The sequence below is a fragment of the Microtus pennsylvanicus genome, chromosome 1 (genome assembly GCF_037038515.1).
Source record: "Microtus pennsylvanicus isolate mMicPen1 chromosome 1, mMicPen1.hap1, whole genome shotgun sequence".
Classification (NCBI taxonomy): Eukaryota; Metazoa; Chordata; class Mammalia; order Rodentia; family Cricetidae; genus Microtus; species Microtus pennsylvanicus.
The window spans coordinates 58520796-58540580 of NC_134579.1; the positions used below are offsets into that span (position 1 = coordinate 58520796).

General features: G+C 42.0%; 1 pseudogene; it reads left to right on the forward strand.

Annotated features, from left to right (window-relative positions):
* The first annotated feature begins 4987 nt into the window (after positions 1 to 4987).
* LOC142837094 (uncharacterized) lies at positions 4988 to 12452 on the forward strand (annotated as a pseudogene).
* Positions 12453 to 19785: the final 7333 nt, after the last annotated feature.

Consider the following 19785-nt stretch of genomic DNA (forward strand, 5'->3'; position numbering starts at 1 on the left):
GGGAGCTGCCTTCATGAAAGCTGTCCCTCCTGTACTTCTGTACTCTTTACCCAAGAGAGGGTGTCTCACAGTTTGATGTTGTCTGTTCTGCACATGCATGCTACCTATTTGTACATTATTCATAGCTAAAACCAATAATTGTAAACTTTACTTAAAGTGAAAAACCCAGAGCCCGTCAAAGTAAGACAGTTTGGACCTTTTACCTTACATTAACAGCAGGCAAAAAATTCCCTGTGTCCCCAGTCTAGTAAGCCTTTACAGAAGGCCCCTGTGAGACATTTTTAGCCACCTCTGCTGTGGCAGTGCCCCCACCACATGCACCTCTGGGCACTCTCTTTCTAACCTGTAACAACTGCAGAAGGCATGAGTGGCTGCAATTCCTGGACAGAGCCTCCCAATAAAGCTCAAACTGTTATCACAGATGGGGGCACTAGGGAGAACAATGGGTAAAGGCACTTTCTGTGCAAGCCTTGCAACCAGATTTGATGGAGGAAGGTCATTGGTTAAATAAAAAGAAACTGCTTGGTCCTCATTGGTTAGAAGATAGGTGGGAGGAGTAAACAGAACAGAACGCTGGGAGGAAGAGGAAGTGAGCTCAGACTCCACAGCTCTCCTCTTGGGAGCAGACGCCTCAGAGAGACGCCATGCCCCGTTCCCGGGCAGACACACGCGATGAAGCTCCGACCTAGAATCTTCCCGGTAAGACCGGTGCTCACAGATTACTAGAGATGGGTTGATCGGTATATCAGAATTAGCCAGTAAGGGCTAAAGCTAAAGGGCCAAGCAGTGTTTAAATGAATACAGTTTCCGTGTAATTATTTTGGGTAAAGCTAGCCGTGCAGGCGGCTGGAGTGTTGGGGACGCAGCCCCACCGCCCTTATTACTACACAGATTCAATCCCCAGCACCCATGTAAGTGTGGAATGAGAGAACAGATTGCACAGAGTTGTCCTCTGACCTCCAGGTGTGCACTGTGGCACATGTTCACACCACAAGAAAGCTGTTTGTTCTAAATAAGCTTCAGACATTACAGGTAAGGATTGTACCTGAAGGAGAAGAATGGAAAGAGAGATTGGGGAGAGAAATGAGACAGGAGAGCTTGAGTCTTTTGTTTAAGTAAAGGGGAAAATTATTTTATCACTAAGGGGAATTTTTAAAAAAATATTTATTTATTTATTTATTTATTTATTTATTTATTTATTTATTTATTTATTATGTATACAATATTCTGTCTGTGTGTATGCCTGCAGGCCAGAAGAGGGCACCAGACCCCATTACAGGTGGTTATGAGCCACCATGTGTTTGCTGGGAATTGAACTCAGGACCTTTGGAAGAGCAGGCAATGCTCTTAACCTCTGAGCTATCTCTCCAGCCCCTCACTAAGGGGAATTTAAAAGAGGAAGCAGTTAGGCCCTAACCTTTAGGAGAAGAAGCTCATTTCTGTCCCCACCCTGAGGGTTTCATACATAGTCTTATAGCTAGGTTCAGGTATTTTCTAAAAGGGGGGAACATCAGTACCCACAAAAGAGCAGCTTTCCTGATAGTCTCTCTTGTCAACCTCTTCTCTTTCAGAACAGACTTCTCTGAACCTCCAACAGGAACCTCAAGAAGAGGGTGACAACAGATGAACACCCGACACATGCTCACACCGAGGTGCCTGACCTTTGCCTCCAAGCTCCCTCATGTTCCTGCTCTGAGGCCCTTCCTGTTTGGGCAAGTCAACCCATCACAGCTTGTCCAGCACTGGGGTACTGGCTCACAATGTCCTTGTTCACAGTTGATTTGCAATGGAAAAGTACATGCATCTTGGAAATCATAGACAAAGCTGCTGGTGTCTGTGTGCCTTAGAAAATGATGTTGATATTAGGATGAGTACAAACTAAAAGTGTCAGAAAGAGAAGGCTGTAGTGAAAGGAGCAAATATGCTCAATGCTACATGCTTATTGCTTGTAGCACCCGGGTCAAGTGCGGTGCTCCAAATGAGCTTTGTCTGCAGTGCCTCCCTCCCACTCCAGGGCAAGTGACACCTGACAGCTGCACCAACTGTCTCCAGGTTAGAGTTCTTCACCTTGGGGTCATCTGCGAGCTCCTTTCACATGAGAACTTCCAGAGGCGATGCTGTGTCTACTTCTTGCCCAGGAGACTTGCCTGACCCTTGGCTTATTTCATTCAAAGGTTAAAGCAAAGGTCCCCCAGTGCCATTCTTCCCCATGTTGATTGAAAGACACTGGGATTAAGAATGCTTAGTGTGGTGGCTGGAGAGATGGCTCAGGGGAATAGAGCACTGGCTGCTCTTCCAGAGGTCCTGAGTTCAATTCCCAGCAACCACATGGTGCATTACAACCATCTGTAATAAGATCTGGTGTCCTCTTCTGTACTGCAGGATACATGAAGGAAGAAACCTATATACATAATAAATAAAAACCTTTTTTTTTAAAAAAACGGATGCTTAGTGTGAGGTTGCTACCAAATTCCACTGATAATATAAAATATATTGTTACAGGTACTGGGTAAACTTAAAACACATATAAAATTCCATAGGCATTGCTGTGGTCTTATTGTTCCCTACCAAGACCTAGGCTGAGATTGAATCTCTATCATGAGTAAGAGAAATGTTTAATCCATTTATGGCTATGTTGAGAACAACCTGTAGGTCGCAACCCCTTTAAGGGTCAAATGACCCTTTCTCAGGAGTTACCTAAAACCCTCGAAAACATCAGATATTTACATTACAACTAATAACAGTGTCAAAATTACAGTTATGAAGTATCAATGAAATTAATTTTGTTGTTGGGAGTCACCATACCATGGGAAACTGTATTGCAGGGTGACAGCATTAGGAAGGTTGAGAACTACTGACTTATGGTACTTGGAGGTAACTAAGGATAATGAGTTTGCGAAGGTGGGGGTCCTCATCTGTTAGGACTGTGCCTGTATAAGAAGAAGAGAGAAGGCCAGGGAGCTGCAGGAGCTGACTTAGACCCTCATTAGTAAGTGTAAACAAACAACTAGACACCTGCGAAGAATCAATTAAGAGAACAAATTGATTTCCTGATGTGGTGAACATCTGTGGAGGAAATCAAGAGAGAGTCTGATAAGGAAGAGGAGAGAGGGAATGAGAGGGCAGGGGGAATCTAATTAGTGAGGCAAAGACCATCTCCTGGATACTTCCAGAACACAGGGAAAAACACAAGGTAATGGTTACATCTGAGAAGGTGACATTTCCAGGGAAGATGTGAGCACTGAGTGACCTGTGGACCAAGGGTGTGGGTGGGGGTGAAAGGTGGATATAGTGTGGCCGAAGAAGTCACAGGCTGATCAAGAACAGCAGGAACTGTATTACACCCAAGAAAAGCACAAGCATAGCCCATGTAATCGATAGGGCTGAGGCTGAGACCCAGGGACAGTGAGCAGCGGTGACAGTGTGTGAAGGAGCTGGCTCTGGCCTACAGATGTGCCAGAGTTCTCTGTGTCATCCAACATGCCTTAGCGGTGGGTGACCACTGAGGGAAGGAGAGTCATTTTTCTTTGGCGTGTGGCCACTAGTAGGTTGTCCTTGTTCAAATAGATAGCCCCACAGCCACAAACTCATGGGTAGCACTAACTGGGCTCAGTATAATGTATGCTTTAAAAAGCAAAAGACCAGGATATGGATTGAGAGAGTGATGTGTTGGGGAGGTCTGGGTTGGTTCCTAAAAGCTACCTAGGGAATGGGAGAGCTCACATCTTCCGCAACTCCAACTCTATGATCCTACACTGTCCTCTGCCCTCCCAGGTTGCTGCATGTATGTGCGTATGCAAGCATGCACGCAAGCACACACGCATACATGCACAGAAGGGAAATTGAAGGCAATAAGGTAACCCCCCCACCCCAGGATGAAGACTGGCCCAACCCTTAAAAGACCCCTAATGAGCCTAAACTAGGATCTATGAAAAGACTTCACTGAGAGTTCTGTGTCACTCTAATATTTTCCAAATGTCTTTGATCCCCAAGAATCCCCACCCATGGCACCAATGAGGACTCTAAGGTTTTAGATTTGGACCAAGACTAGCCCACACAAGAGAGAACTCACAAGGCACCAATAGTCACTTTCCAGCCAAATACAATCAGAGCAGCAGGGTTGACCCAGACTGTCCCAGGGATTGGGGACAGAGCTAGGGAGGAGGGGAACAAGGCAAGTTAATATAGTGTGTGTGTGTGTGTGTGTGTGTGTGTGTGTGTGTGTGCGTGACACACACTCGTGTGCAGCAGGCTGAAAAAAGCCACGCTGATGCCTTACTATACCCTAACACTATGCTAATGGGGAGGGGGCTATTTAATGAAAATGTCATACTGTATTTTCTGAAACCCCTCCAAAATATCTAGCGCACAATTCCTGGACATCCTAGGGATATGGCAGTAAGGACTTCCTTTAGCCCTTTACAAAACTGTACCAAGAAATACCATTCCCCCAAAGCCAAAATAAATAACCATTAATGCAGTAAAAATTATTACACCAGACAGATGTAAGTAAACTTGAAATGTTTATTCTAACCACACATGCCCAAGCTTACAGTAAAAATGATTAAAATTTGTAGTTTATATCCAAGTGATCTATATAAAAGCCTATTAAAATTATGTATTTTTGCACAATTTTATAGATATGTAAAATACATCCTTCTAAAGTGATCACTTGAAGAATTTTACTAAATATAATCATCACCGCCACAGTAAAGTTACAGGCCATTTCCTACCCCCCTGAAAATTTCTCTATTCTTCACAGAAAGTCCTCTGGCTTACCCTAGATCACGGCTGTACTGAGCACAGAACAGGGGAAGATAGGAGCCAAAATCCCCAGCTGTGGGTCTCTGCATCAGAACATGGTGTGACAAAGCAGGGCTTGCCTGAAACAGGGCAGGAACATCTCTGGTGTCCCACTCTCACTGCGGTTCCGCTGAGGAGCATCCGAGGCCTGTGCTTATGAGCTTAGGAAGCTGGCAGCTCAGGAATGCCAGGCTCCACAGAGGATCTGGCCTGGCTGCTGCTGCCCAGAGATAAAGAGGAAGAACACTGGGGCATGCTGAATAGTGTCTATGTCAGGTTTGTGTGTGCCACCATGGCCCACAAAGGTCATGAGCAGAGGACAGTGGTGCCAAGAGAGGCAGCCCTTCTTCTAGCAAAATCTTGAAGAAGGAAGGGAATGGGGATGGGGGAAATAAAGGAGAAAGAAGAGGAGGGAAATGGGGGAGATGTCTTCTATGTATGCAGCACCATGCAGTCACAGTTTCAGTCACTGGACATGTCCTCATGTCCTCACTGGAGCCCTGGGTCTGTCTATATCACATGAGATTTTCTCCTTGGAGAGAAAGAGATCAGAAGGGTCCAAAGAGATAGAAGTCCATGCTGTCTGTATTTGCGCTTAGCCTGGTGCACCTGCAATGAGCAGAAAAGCTGGGATTTGCAGTACATGCTTCACAAAACACTGCCTGCTCCTGCTCCTGCTTCCTGGTCCTCACCAGTTGCTTCATCTGAGCAATGAACTGCGCACATGCCCTGGGTCTCATTTGCCCTGTCTTTGACTCAATGCTCTGCCTGTGTTTCCCACCCTTCTGACTCTATTTCCTTTATTTGCTTTGCTCCTGCTTCTTTACCTTTTAACTTCAGGCTATTTGTCTAGTTTACAGGATGAGGATTAGGTGTATTACAGAAGTGGTATATAATAAGTGTAACACACTCATCCTCTGGCATATCATTGTCTTTGACTGTTCAAATAATCTCAGCTCCAAACCTCTCCCTGTCCTACAGAAGACTGCTGTTCTAACTGACCCTTGGGTGCCTAGCCCCAGTGTATACATTTACAGCACAACTCCTACCCCAATGGCTCAGAGGACATTGCCAAAGAAAGGGTGGGAGGATTACTTCTGCTCTGTCTTCTAATTATGACAGTGGAGCTACCGATGAAGTCTCAACAACATGGTCACCTAATCAAGACCTATATGATGGCAATACCAGTTGACATGCCAATATGCATTGGGATATCTCACAAGGCTCCATCCCTAGATAGAGAACTACCACCATTAAGGGCTGCTAAAAAAGGGAAGAAAGGGGGGAAGTCATTCTGTTCAGGGACAAGCCCCTCATACGTTCTATAGAACTAAGTGACTAAGTAGTTGATCCTAAAAGCATATCCATATAAGCAACATTAGGCAGGCTCTGGTGCTATGAAAGTTTATACTAGTAAGTCTTCATACTGCTATCTTGTTAATCACAGTTTAGTTTTGAAGTCCCAACAAGGAACCTAAGATGGGTAAAAGGAAAAGGTATATTCCCTCCTCTATTTACTACTTTTCTTGTAAAACTCTTGAGAACTCCCCTTTTTATACAAGTTCTCTGCTCTTCAAAGATGTCTTCTATTAGAGCACCATAAAACTGTTTTAGTCTACCTTCTCAGGACTTGGAGGTGAGGTAATTTGAATGTAATTGGCCCCCATGAGCTCATAGGGAGTAACATGGGGGTTCACTGAGGCACTCAAGAGTGAGGCTTTAAAGCAGTGTAGGGGGCACCATAGCTACATTGAGGTACACTTGTGGGGGACACCAACAAAGGTCCATACACCCATGAACCCTGAGGGGACAGTTAGGCAGTAGGGGTTGGGTGAGGACACCCATGTAGCCTCGGGGAACTGATGCAGCTGGGCTGTGCTGAGGCAAGGGTGGGGGTGGGGAGTATAGAGGCAGCCAGGGGAAGGAAACTGAGACAGTCTGGATGACATTTACATGGCTGTGAGGCAGGGAGCATTGTAGGTTCGAGCAGAGTCACTTTATCAGGGTAAACAATAGAACAGAACAGTTGTTTTGTAAAAAGAACTGTAACCTCAAGGAAAATGTTGTTAAAAGTCAGTGATTGTTTTCTGTTGTTTACAGAGTTGTTTTTCTGAAGCATCTTTACAGTCTTTGCATGCCTGTGATCACAGATGCTTCTGATGTACCTGACGGTCTTGGATTATTGGGTACTGCCAATGGTACATAATAAGAACTAAAGTAGAAGGGGCGTGATGCTATAGAAAAGCACATAGATTAGATTAAGGGCTTTGGTATGACGAACTTGTTTGCCCAAAAAGCAACTTTGTGTAACATTTGGTAAATATGCCTTTGTACTGCTGCTTGACATTCAGTCTATCAGAGGCTGAACATTTGCTGCTACCAAGGCTACAAGCTGAAAGATTTCATTTTGGAGTGACCTCTTTCTTCATCCAATTCAAGCCACACAGAACACAATGGAACTCCAAGGCAGCTGGGGGGTGTTCTGTGGTAGCAGTAAAGGAAAGGAATACACACCAAGGCAACCAGGGACATACTGACGTAGTTATGGCCACACATTGACAGCTGTGGGGACACGGAAGAAGCATATGGTGACACTGAGACAGCCCAGGTGATATCCATGCAGTCACAGTTACACCAAGTCGGCCAGTGAGATACTGAGAGATTGGGGGGGGGGGGGCACGGAGGCAGCCTGAGGGCCCCAAACAGTCCAAGAGGGGGGGGGAGACAATGAGGCAACATGGGAGCACACAGCAAAGCAGCATGGGGGCCCCTGACACAGATGAATGACGCCCAAACATGCCTTGGGACTATGAGGTAAAGGCTGTGGGGATGAGGAGGACAGACACTGAGGATTCATGGGACACACAGGTTGTGATCTGGCTGCCCTCCTCCCCCTGAGCTATGGTTAAGCTTCCTTGAAATAAACAAGGTTGTGTTCTTCTGGCCTTCTGCCCTGATCTTGACTTGTGGCTGCTCAGCATGTCTCTGGCCAGCCTAAAGGTATAAAAAGGCTCTAGCTTGGGGCAAAATAAAGGTTGTTCTTCCTTCAGCATTGCAGCCTCCCTGCATGTCTCAATCCTTGCAACTCCCCCCCCCCCCACAGATGGTATACCCAGACCCTCTATATTTTACAAATACAATTGTAAAAATAACTACATCTTAATTATAAGCCCATATATGTGTAATTAAATAAGCTCTTATATAGTTAAATTTACGTCATATATGTGTATATGCATTTTAAATAGGAGTTGAGCCATACACACACACACACACACACACACACACACACACACACACATATATACCAATGATGTATGGAAATTTTAGTATAAGTCTTTATTCATTTGCTTCAAGCCAAATTTTGTTATAAATTATAGAGATTTTAACCCATATCTCATGAACAATCTGTAAGTCCTGAGATGAGAATTTAAACTATTGTTTAAAGATATTATCATTACTACATGAAACATTTTATAAGCACAAATGTCACACAGCCTCACAAATTTAAATATTTTTAAAACTATTCTTTAAAAAATCTAGTATGATTAAAAATCTGTAACAAAAGTTATCTTAAAACTGTAACTCCAGCAGGAAATTTTCTGCCCTCACTCACATTTCTGAAATGCAAAGTAGATCTACACTGGGTCACAGTAAAAGAAAGAGTAAGAATCCTAGTCACATTTTAGAGTCATTCTTCTTGACAATCTTTTAACGTTACAGTAGAATGCTTTTAAAGGTAATGTCAAAGGCTGGAGAGAATACTTTGGAAGAACAGTCAGGGTGCTTAACGACAGAAGACCCAGGTTCAATTTTCAGCAACTACACTTGGCTCACAACCATCTATTACTACAGTTCCAGGAGATTCAGTGCCATTTTTCTGGCTTGTGTGGACAATAAGAAAAGATTGTGTACCCAGACACCCTGACAGACAAAACACCAATACACATAAAATAGACAAATTCTTTTTAGGAAAAGCATAAAGGATAACATCAGTGGTAGTCATTCTTTGCCCTTACCTATCAGGATGGGTGTGTGGCCTCTGATGACTGAGAAGGAAATGCACATCCTCCTGAGCCTAACCCTCAGCCCCAGATCCAGGATATTATGAGCAAGAGCATGTGTTTTCATAGCTGGCTCTTCAGCTGGTCTTGATCTTACTGACACCCATTTGAAAAGTATAAAGACCGACAATGGAGAGTGGCTAACTGTGAGAGAATTTGAAATTAAAGGGGGATATGAAAAATCAGAGAAATAGAAAAGAAGTATTCATTGCAATAGATGCCGTCTTCAAGATCTGATAAAGGTATTCTGGTGGTAGATGGCTTCCATGTTTATTGGGTAAGATGGTGAATTAAAAGCTTCTATGTGACAGGCAGCTTCAGTTATTCTGGGGTGAGACAATAGGTTAGAAGCTCTTTTGGTATGACTGGTAGCTTCAATCAAGGATTTCACTGTCATAATTCACTTGTCCCAGATGTTAGCAGAATTCTATCTCCATACACGATACCATATGATTCTTCTTAGACAGGTTCCATTACATGGGTTCTTGCCATATGAATAAATCCATTTTTATTATCACTGAATTTTAAAAGTAACATGCCAGAGATGAATAACTAACAATTTTCAGATGAGGGCCTCAGACATCATGGCAGAAGGTCACAGGGCAGTTATGTGTGTTGTTTTATTGTCTGATGAGCCTGGAATGTAAATTTTTATACATTTCAATGATAAACTTCTATGTTGAACTGTTGCTGGAGCTCCTTCCGCTTCTTCAGCCAATAGCCGCTGAGATACCAGGGCATTGGGGTGTGGTCTCTCTCCCTTTAAAAAAGCAGGCCCCTTCCCTCAGCCTGCTTTCTGGTTTCCTCCTCTGCTTCTCGCGATTAGGCTCCCTTCCTGATTTCGCAGTGGGCTGTTGTCTGGACGGAGATCTGTAAGTTTTTCCCCCTTAAATAAATAACCATTCTATTAATCATAATTCCAAACTGGTGTGGGATTGTTACTATTTCTGTAATGTTTTCTCAGTAGTGTTGATCTGCTTGCTTCTCTGTGTCTTTATGTCTGTTCATTGGCATTTCTTTCTTAAAGCTGTATCCTATTTAAAGGGCCAAGGAAGAGCACATAGGAACCTCTTCTTCAGTTTCCTTCTAAAGTGACTGGTGATTACATTATAATGTAATGTCATGGAAGAAGTATGGGAAGCTGCAACATTATACAAATATACCATTTTAAAAGAAGTATCCGATGTCAGGATCACACTTTGTTTTACTGTTGGTTGGATTATTCTAAAATTCAGTGACCTTTGAGGATGTGCACATTGACTTCACTGAGGATGAGTGGGTTTTGCTGAATCCCTCCCAAAAGAGTCTCTACAAAGATGTGATGCTGGAGACATACAGGAACCTCACTGCTACTGGTAAGACTGTGAACTTTCCTTTACATTTTAAAATAAGGGACTACCCTGTATTATTTATTGATACTTTTGGTATATGTGTTTGAGAAAAAGCAAGAATGAGCCAAATAATTAAGGCATAGTTCACTTAAGATATTCAATTTTGTACATATTGATTAATATATTATTTACTTTTTGTTACTGTATTAGGCTACAGTTTGGAAGACCATAATTTTGAAGAGTATTGTCAAAGTGCTAAAAAACATTGAAGGTAATTTTTATTTGCAACTTGGTATATATTTGTCTTTGAAGAAGTTTTAATTTGTCATGGAACATTTTTTTTTTTCGGTTTTTCGAGACAGATTTTCTCTGTGGTTTTGGAGCCTGTCCTGGACAAGTTCTTGTACACCAGGATGGTCTCAAACTCACAGAGATTCGCCTGCCTCTGCCTCCTGAGTGCTGGGATTAAATGCATGTGCCACCAACACCCAGCCTGTCCTGGAACATTTAAAGAAAAACAATAATATAAATGAGCACACCTTTAGGTATATTGATGTGTATTAATTTCTCATAAAATCATATGCCTCAATAAGACATAACTGGTCTATGTTTCCAAGGCATTCCTCTAAAATCAGAAGAGAAACAAATGATTCCTTACCTGATCCCACCATTTGAATCCTAGTCCCATGAGAATTATGCTGTAGAGCTGCCAATCCATTTAGTTTCATACCACTCAGATATTGCACAGGGAACACACATACACACATTGACTAGATAATAAGTCTATGTTTAGAACTGACCAAAAAATAAATACTCAGTAGTAAAGCCAGTGTTACTCATGTACTTGTGACTTTGCCAAACTTATTGAAAGAGTTAGTTTATGAGAGTCAAAAAGTCTCTTTTTTATTATTTTATTATTATTTAATTAAAAATTACCACCTCCTCCCTTTTCCCTCTCACTCTGTCCACCCCCTTCCCCTCCCTCTCCTGTCCAAAGAGTAGTTGGGATTCCCTGCCCTGTGGGAAGTTCAAGGTCCTTCTTACTTCATCCCATCTTGTGCTGAAGGAGAGCACCATGAATATAAAATTTAAAATCTTATTCCTCTTTACAATAAAGCAAAATTATAAAATTAATTCATATAGATATTAAGATTCATCACTGTAATGTACATGGTAAAACTTTTGCATTTGCCAATTATCTTTCCAGGTATGAAAGAAACCATAATGGAGAGAAACTCTCTGAGTATGCTCAATGTGTTCTATCATTTGCATGTTATAGTCATCTTCAAAGGCATGAAAAAAATTATTCTGCAGAGAAGGCATATGATGGTATTCAATATGCTGAAGCCTTTGGAGGTACCAGTTGTCTCCAAATACTTAAAAGAAGAACACAAGCTGGAGAGAAACGAAATGAATGTAATCACTGTGGTAAAGACTTTTCATATGTAAGAAGTCTCCAAGTTCACAACAGACCACACACTGGAGAGAAAAATCTATGAATGTAATCAATGTGATAAAGCTTTTTCAAAATGCTCTAAACTCCAAATACACAAAAGAACACATACTAAAGGGAAACCCCATGAATGTAATGAATGTGGTAAAGTCTTTGCATGTAAGCGTAGTCTCCAAATACATAAAAGAACACATACTGGAGAAAACCTGTACATATGTAATCAGTGTGGTAAAGCCTTTTCAGTGAACCGTAGTCTTTGAGTACATCAAAGGACACATACTAGAGAAACCTTATCAGTGTAACGAATGTGGTAAAGCCTATTCACAACTCAGTATTCTACAAACACATAAAAGAATTCATACAGGAGAGAAACCCTATGAATGTAATGAATATGGTAAAGTATTTCTACGTCAATGTAATCTCCAAATACATTAAAGAACACATACTGGAGAGAAACCCTACACATGTAATCAATGTGGTAAAGACTTTTCACATACCAGTAATCTCAAGCTTCACAAAAGAACACATACTGTAGAGAAACCCTATGAATGTGATCAATGTGATAAAGCCTTTTCACAAATCGGTCATCTAAGAACACATAAAAGAATACATACTGGAGAGAAACCCTATGAGTGTGATCAATGTGATAAAGCTTTTCTAGAGCGCTCTAAACTCCAAATACACAAAAGAACACATACTGGAGAGAAACCCTATGAATGTAATCAATGTGGTAAAGCCTTTTCATATATCAATAGTCTCCAAGTTCACAAAAGAACACATACTGGAGAGAAACCTTATAAATAATCAATGTAGTAAGGCCTTTGCTTGTCGTAGAAGTGTACACATTCATCAAGGAACACATGCTGAATAGAAACCCTACAATTTTAGCGATTGTGGTAGAGCCTTTGTGTGTGTCCTCAGGCTTTAAATCTTGATAAAAAAATCATACTACAAAGATTTTTTTGTGACAGGGTTTCTCTGTAGCATTGGAGTCTGTTGTGGAACTCACTCTTAGAAGAGGCTGGCCTTACACTCACAGAGATTTGTCTGTCTCTGTCTCTGAAGTGCTGGATTAAAGGTGTGTGATACCACAGTCCAACCTGTCAAACGCTTTAAGTGCAGTCAGTGTGGTAAAGTTTTCCTCTTCTTGGTTACAAGAAGTAACAAGTTACAAGAGTAAACTTTTTGTAAATAGGTACTGTGGATTACTCCTATATACCATGACAATGTATTGGTGTCATTAGTAGTAACAAAGTATAGGAAGGAAAACCATACTGAGGACTCTGGGAAGAGCAAGAGCAGAGTCAGAGAACTCACAAACCAAATGCAGACATATAAGGAGATGAATGTGTTACGCTAATAAATGTACCACCACATGGCTGAGCATAGATAAGAAATATGGGTTGATTTGAAATGTTAGAGTTACCTAGTAATAAGCCTAAACTCTCTGCCAAGCATTTACAATTAATATTAAGACTCCATGTCAGTTTTTGGAAACTGTCAGAAGAGGAAATCTCCGCCTACAAATGTGTATAGTCCTGATTGACACAACTGGGTCATACCAAGATTTCAGACACAGGCCATTGACTGTAGCAGTGGTTTCATGTCACAGATCTAAATCAGCTCACATTATACAAGTCCACACTGCTGTGCGATAATGCTTCTGTGTTCTCTGAATATGTATTCATTTCATTGGATAACAATATACCAGAATAAGCCTATAGTTAGGCGGAATAAGGCTAGGCAGGAGTGTGCAAAGGAGATACAGAGATCAGCAATTAGACTTTGATATGACAGCATATGTCCAATTTAATGCAGCTGCCAAGAAGGCCTGGCATAGACTTTCATCTTCTAAAGAACAGGCTGAGGAGTTGTCTAGTATAAGACAGGGACCAGATAAATTATTTCAAAACTTTGTCTCCAGACTGACACAGACATCTAATAGGTTGATTGGAGGTACAGAAACAGGGCAATCAATAGTTAAAGAGCAAGCATTTGAGAATCCTAATGCTGTGCATAAAGCGGCTCAAAACCTTTCAGAAAGCAAGGTGTCACTGTGTACAAATGGCAGCCCAATATGCCACAGTCAGCCAACAAATGGCACCTAAATGTGGGTCAGACCAGTGAACCCCAAAACACACAGAAGTGTCGTCATGTGTACAAGGGAGCACGTGAGGGATCCCACAAGAAAATTGCACCACAGGTGGAGAGGTAAGTAATGAGTGCTCAGAAATAAGTAGTAGATATAAAAATGAAAGAGTAAAGCTGGGCATAAAAGTGGGAGTAAAAATGCAAATATATGTAAACATGGCACAAGGAAATAGTTCTCAAGTATCTGTACAGTTGCTAAGATGGATTTTGATAGCCAGAGTAGCTGAAGAGAAGTAGAGACAAAGGAAGAAATTTTTAGAGTTTTTGAATATGGTCCTACCCCAGCACTGGCAGTGTATCCGCTGCCATCTTCAGTCAGCTCCAAGATGTGGAGAGACCAAAATAAGTTTTGCCTTCACCTTTTCAACCAGCAGTGCTGTGGTCAAAAAGCAAAAGCCTCTCCAATTTCTGACTGAGTGAAAAGAATGATGGGGGTATGGTGTTTACCCTAGAATTGGCCTAGGTTACTGCTGAGATTATGGTAGTCCAAGATTACATGCTGTGGCCAGCTGAGTCTGACCCATGCTGTGCTGTGGAGCTAGGAAAGGCAGACTGGAAAGTTTAAAGGGCTATAGCTCCCATAGTCAGCACACACAGTCAGCCAATGGAAATACCTATAGGATAATTGACACATTAGACAAGGAGCCTATAATGGATAAATCTATGGCTTTTAACAGAGGAGAGGATTCAGAATTCTTCTTATTGTGTAATTACAAAAGATAAAATAGTAAAGCAAGTATAGTAAAAATCGGTATGACTGTACCCACTTAAGCATAAGAATGTGGCAGTTCAAAGCCTCTGTAATGGTGGACACCTGAGAACCTGAGCTAAAATTGCCAGCTGGTCATAGTCTGTAATGGGACATAGTCTGTAGCTATCACGCAATCTTCTGGCAGGAGAAAAATGTATCAACTTAGTTGTCATTTGGTGCTTGGGCTGCTCTCATGGCTGTCAGAAGTGCCTGTGACTCCTGATGTCAGCCTGAAGCCACAGAACAAACATCATCTTTGGTTTCCTAAAATCTGTACTCATTAGTATTCTGTGTACTCTTGCATCTTTTGAACAGGAGAATCATTCTACTCCACATTGTGCAATGGGCTGTGCTAGCTAGCCACGTCATGTCCAGGAGGATGAAGGCAATGTGGTTGTGGATTGCAGGAAGAGAGCTGTGTCATCTATCTGATTGAGGCATAAGTGATATTGAAATTCATATGTCTGCAGATCTGTAAAAGTCTGGGTCTTGGGTGGAAGCCAGAGCCAAGGAACCCTGTGCTGTGTCTTTAAGCACACTGTAAGGCTCAGGGAGGTGCTCTTGTCACTCAAGGCTCACTAGCCAATCAAGACCTCCAGGCCGACCTGTCAGTCAGAAGTCAGGCAGGGCATTTCCTGGCGCCATGCTGCTGGGTTGATTTTAGAGCTGAGAAGGCGCCAGTGGATTGTGTTCTGTGCTGTGAGTGCTACTGCAGCGAGCTCTGAGGAGAGCATGGGTGAGCCTGGAAGCCACGACATGGTGAGTAAGGGGTTGCTGTCCCAAGATGAGGAGGAGAGGATGGTGAGCCATGGGAGACAGTGTGGCACGCCCTCCTTGAGCGAGTGTAGGAACCCGCCGCTACCATCAATGTTTTCTGAGGTCCCATATGGTCCTTGCAACTCCCCAGAACCAGGTCTTGGCCTCTGAATAACTCCTCTCTGTTGGCTGCATCTGTGAAAAGCATTTTCAGCAGGGAATTGTGTGTAGAAACAACTTTGTGGTCCACATCAACGTGGTTTTGATACGTATGGAAGGCAGGATCCCAAACTTGGAGATGCCTACTTTTTCTATTATCTTTCAGAAGCTTTGCCCTTTGCATTTAAGATTTAGGAGTACGATCCCTTTGGAGGTAATTTTGTGGAGTTTGTAAATGACATTCTTGCGTTTTTTCCCACTCTACCTGTAACCGGTGGTGCAGAAGAGTAGAAATTTGATATAAACTCATCATCAATGCTTAGGAGATATTAGCTGAGGAAGCCTGCCTCTAAATTACCCAAAGATAGCAAAGTAGTGTGCTAACTAGGCCTGTTAGAGATTAAGATGCTAGGATACAAAATTGTTTAAGAGGATTGTTTAAACATTTCACTCTAGACCATGACAGAGACACCACTGATTTATAAACAGCCACTACTCCTGTCCCAAATCAATGAAGAAACCTCTAACGTGCTGCTCAAGGTCATTATGGGATCATAATGAACATTAGGGTATGGTGTGACTTAAAGTTCCAATTCTTTTTAGAGAAAATTATAGTTCTGTCAGTTGTATATGCTGAGAGAAGTGACAGTCATTTGAAAAGGAAAATGCTGCTGTGTTGAGAGCTGGCCATATCAATGATGTCTTTCCATTTAGGGTCCAACTCATGGAGAAGGAACTTAGCTCCTTCTCAAAACCAGGGATACTCTTGGCATAGCCAGGAACAGCCTAGTGTGTGTCTAGGCCTTGGGGTTTTGCCTAAGGTCCTGAGTTATGGAGAATAAAATAGAACTTCTCCATTGAAACCAGGAATATGTTTGGGAGAGGTGGTAAGGATCTGGAACCAGTGCCTTTCTGGAGAGGTTCTTTAGATCCTGAGAACCCAACTCTTCCCACCACAGTGAGCTATGGTCCCAAGGCCAATTTGGCATAGTCCATAATATTCTTGAGATCACCTTTGTTTTCCTTGTGTTGCATTTTTTTTTTTGAGACAGGGTTTTTTCTGTGGCTTTGGAGTCTGTCCTGGAACTAGCTCTTGGAGAGGAGGCTGGCCTCAAAATTCCTGAAAGCCACCCACCTCTGCCTCTGGACTCCTGGGATTAAAGGCGTCCTGGGATTAAAGCCGTGGGCCTCTGCCACCACCACCACCCTGCTCTTGTGTTCCATTGTTTGATTAACCTTATTCTGAGTTTGTCCCATTATGTGGTCATTTCTGCTGATTTCCTAGAAGTCTCCTATTTCCTCCCATTTCCCCTTACAAATGGTATACAAGAAGCTATTCATCTTCAGAAGCTTACTTGGAATAAGACATAGCTTATACAAGACTTCTATGTCTCAGTTTTTATCATACTTTAGTTCCAGTTTTCCTGTCTTTCTCACCTTCTGGCACTGCACGTAGGGCCCTGTCAGTAAAGTATGACCTGCTGCTTCAGGTCACTTACATAGTTTTGACATAATCGTGACAATATCTTTGCTATGTAAGTTTCCTAATTCCCTAACTGGCAAGACTTGCAGATTTCAATATCTATTTAATTTCTTCACAGTGTAAGCTAGAGTCTGAACCTAAAAGAAATTCAAGGATGCCAGTGTATGTGGAATGCAATGTTTATTCTAGATTCTCTGCTCTTTGAGTATTTGCCAGAGATGGATGCAAGCTATTATTGTACAGATTTTTCTTTATTAATCTCTTAAGTTTGTACAGTGTTTTCTTAATGGAAAGGTATATTCTAGAATAGCTGCACTTCCCCCATTATACAAAAATATTGCTAAGATAAGGTCCTCTTATGTTTTTATATGAGACCTTGATTTCATTCTGTGGCATTCCAGGTCAATGACCTTGCTGTCTTGATTTAAAATTCTTTTATTTATTTTTTTTTGAGACAAAGTTTCTCTGTAGCTTTGGTGCCTGTTTCAGAACTGTCTTTTGTAGATCAGGCTGGCCTCGAACTCCAAGAGATCTGCCTGCCTCTGCCTCCCAAGTGCTGGGATTAAAGGCGTCTGCCACCACCACCTGGTAATGATTCAAATTTTTTTTCGAGACAGTGTTTCTCTGTGGCTTTGGAGCCTGTCCTGGAACTAGCTCTGTAGACCAGGCTGGTCTCAAACTCACAGAGATCTGCCTACCTTTGCCTCCTGAGTGCTTGGATTAAAGGTGTGCTCCACCATTGCCCGGCATGATTCAAAATTCTTAAATGACTATGTGGCCTCAGATTTTTAAAATTACCCACTTGAGTCATGAATTCAACTATTCATTATACTCAGAGGAGAAGGATCTGCATGTGGGACGTGGTGTCTGCCTTCAGATCAGAATAGAAAGAATAGTTAACAGAGTGCACTGCAGGGGAAATGGGAGAAAATCAGCTGCTGGAGTCACTGTATTCTTTAAACACTGCCTGGCCCATTACTTCCAGCCTCTTATTGGCTAGCTCTTACATATTGACCTAACCCATTTCTAATAATTTGTGTAGCCAACACAGAGGTTCACTAGTCATTCTTAGGGGACTGAACAGATGGGAGTGTTGAGAGGAAAGCAGACAGTAAAGGTGGAGTTCATAGGAGTTCAGTCGGAAATAGATTCCATGAAAAATTAATCTAGAGGTCATTGGATTATATTTTTGTCCCAAACAATTCTTACTTTCTCCATTACCTGAAAATTGAGTAAGCTGAAATTAAAAAGCAGAGGCTGATTTCTTAAAAATATTGATTCAGTTGGGTAGTTTTTATAGATGACTGATTTGGGTCTACAGTAGAAAATTAAACAAGTGGGACAGAAAGAAATGAAAAAGTCTTTTTGGTAATGAAAAATGCTCTGGGTACTATTAGGTGTCAGAAACTTTCAAGTAGATTGACACCATTAAAGAAAATCCCTTGCTCTAGAGAGAAAGCCTAGCAAGGTGTTTTTTTTTAAAAAAAAATATTTATTTATTATGTACACAATATTCTGTCTATGTGTATGTCTGCAGGCCAGAAGAGGGCACCAGACCCCATTACAGATGGTTGTGAGCCACCATGTGGTTGCTGGGAATTGAACTCAGGACCTTTGGAAGAGCAGGCAATGCTCTTAACCTCTGAGCCATCTCTCCAGCCCCTAGCAAGGTGTTTTAAGGGTAAGATTCCATCTTGCTAGGAACTTTGGGAATGGACATGTCAGTGCACAAGAGCCTACATGGACTTCTCACAGCTGGTGTGTCTTGTTCAAACAGAACATCTCCACTCTTTTAGGGGCTAGTACACAGTGACAAGAAGGCAGGTAGGTTGAGAATAATGTTTGGGGGAGGTAGTCAAAGAGTGGAGAAGATTCATGGGTGGACAGGCAGCCTGGATTTCAAATGATTGATGTGGACTCTGCTTTATCAAAAGTTTTGCCTGACTTCAACTACCTGTTCTTCTTGCTGGTCTGGTCTGCTCTTGGGGCCTGGGGATATGTCTCAGGGGTGATGGCTGGAGAGTTGTTTGCAGATTGTGACTGTGAAAACTAAAGAAATGAAGAAGTTTTATGAACTCTTGGCCTACCTGTTCTTTGCCTGACGTGGTCTGTATGTGAGTATGGGATTTCTGCCTGAATTCAGGACTGGAACACAGACAGACATATTCCTCTTTTTCTAAATGGAATATATCCAGTGTCATTTTATGTCTGAAAAGTTTACTTTGTTTATTTTTTTAAAAGATGTCAAAAGACAATATTTTATCTAGAGTATCAGAAGAGACTTTGGATATTTGAACAACATTTTGGCTGGTAAAGATTGTGAAAATCATGAAGTTAGATTCAAAGCACTTTTATTTGTTTCTGTTTATTCTCTTTATTCTTTTCTCATACAGTACAATCTGACTACAGCCTCAACCCTGTCTAAACTCCCTAGTGCCCAACATTCCCACTGACCCAGATCCACTGTTCCTCTGATTCCCTTCAGAAAGAGCAGGCCTCCTAGAAATGCCAACAAACATCATGATTAGATACAATAAGACTAGACACAAACCTTCATGTCCATGCATGATTACACAACCCAGTAGAAGGAAAATAGTCCCAAGAGCAAGCAAAAGAGTCAGAAACACTCTTACAGTTAGCAGTCCCAGAAAAACACCAAGGAAAGCAAACTCTACTGAGAGGATAAAACTCAGACACTGCAAGCTCATAATTGCTCTGTCAGGCTCTCTAGGCCTTTATGATCCCTGCTTAGTTGATTCTGTAAATTGTGGTCTTTTCCATGTCCTTGACACATCTGGCTTCTAAAAAACCCTCACCCAAATTTCTCCTTGCTTCCA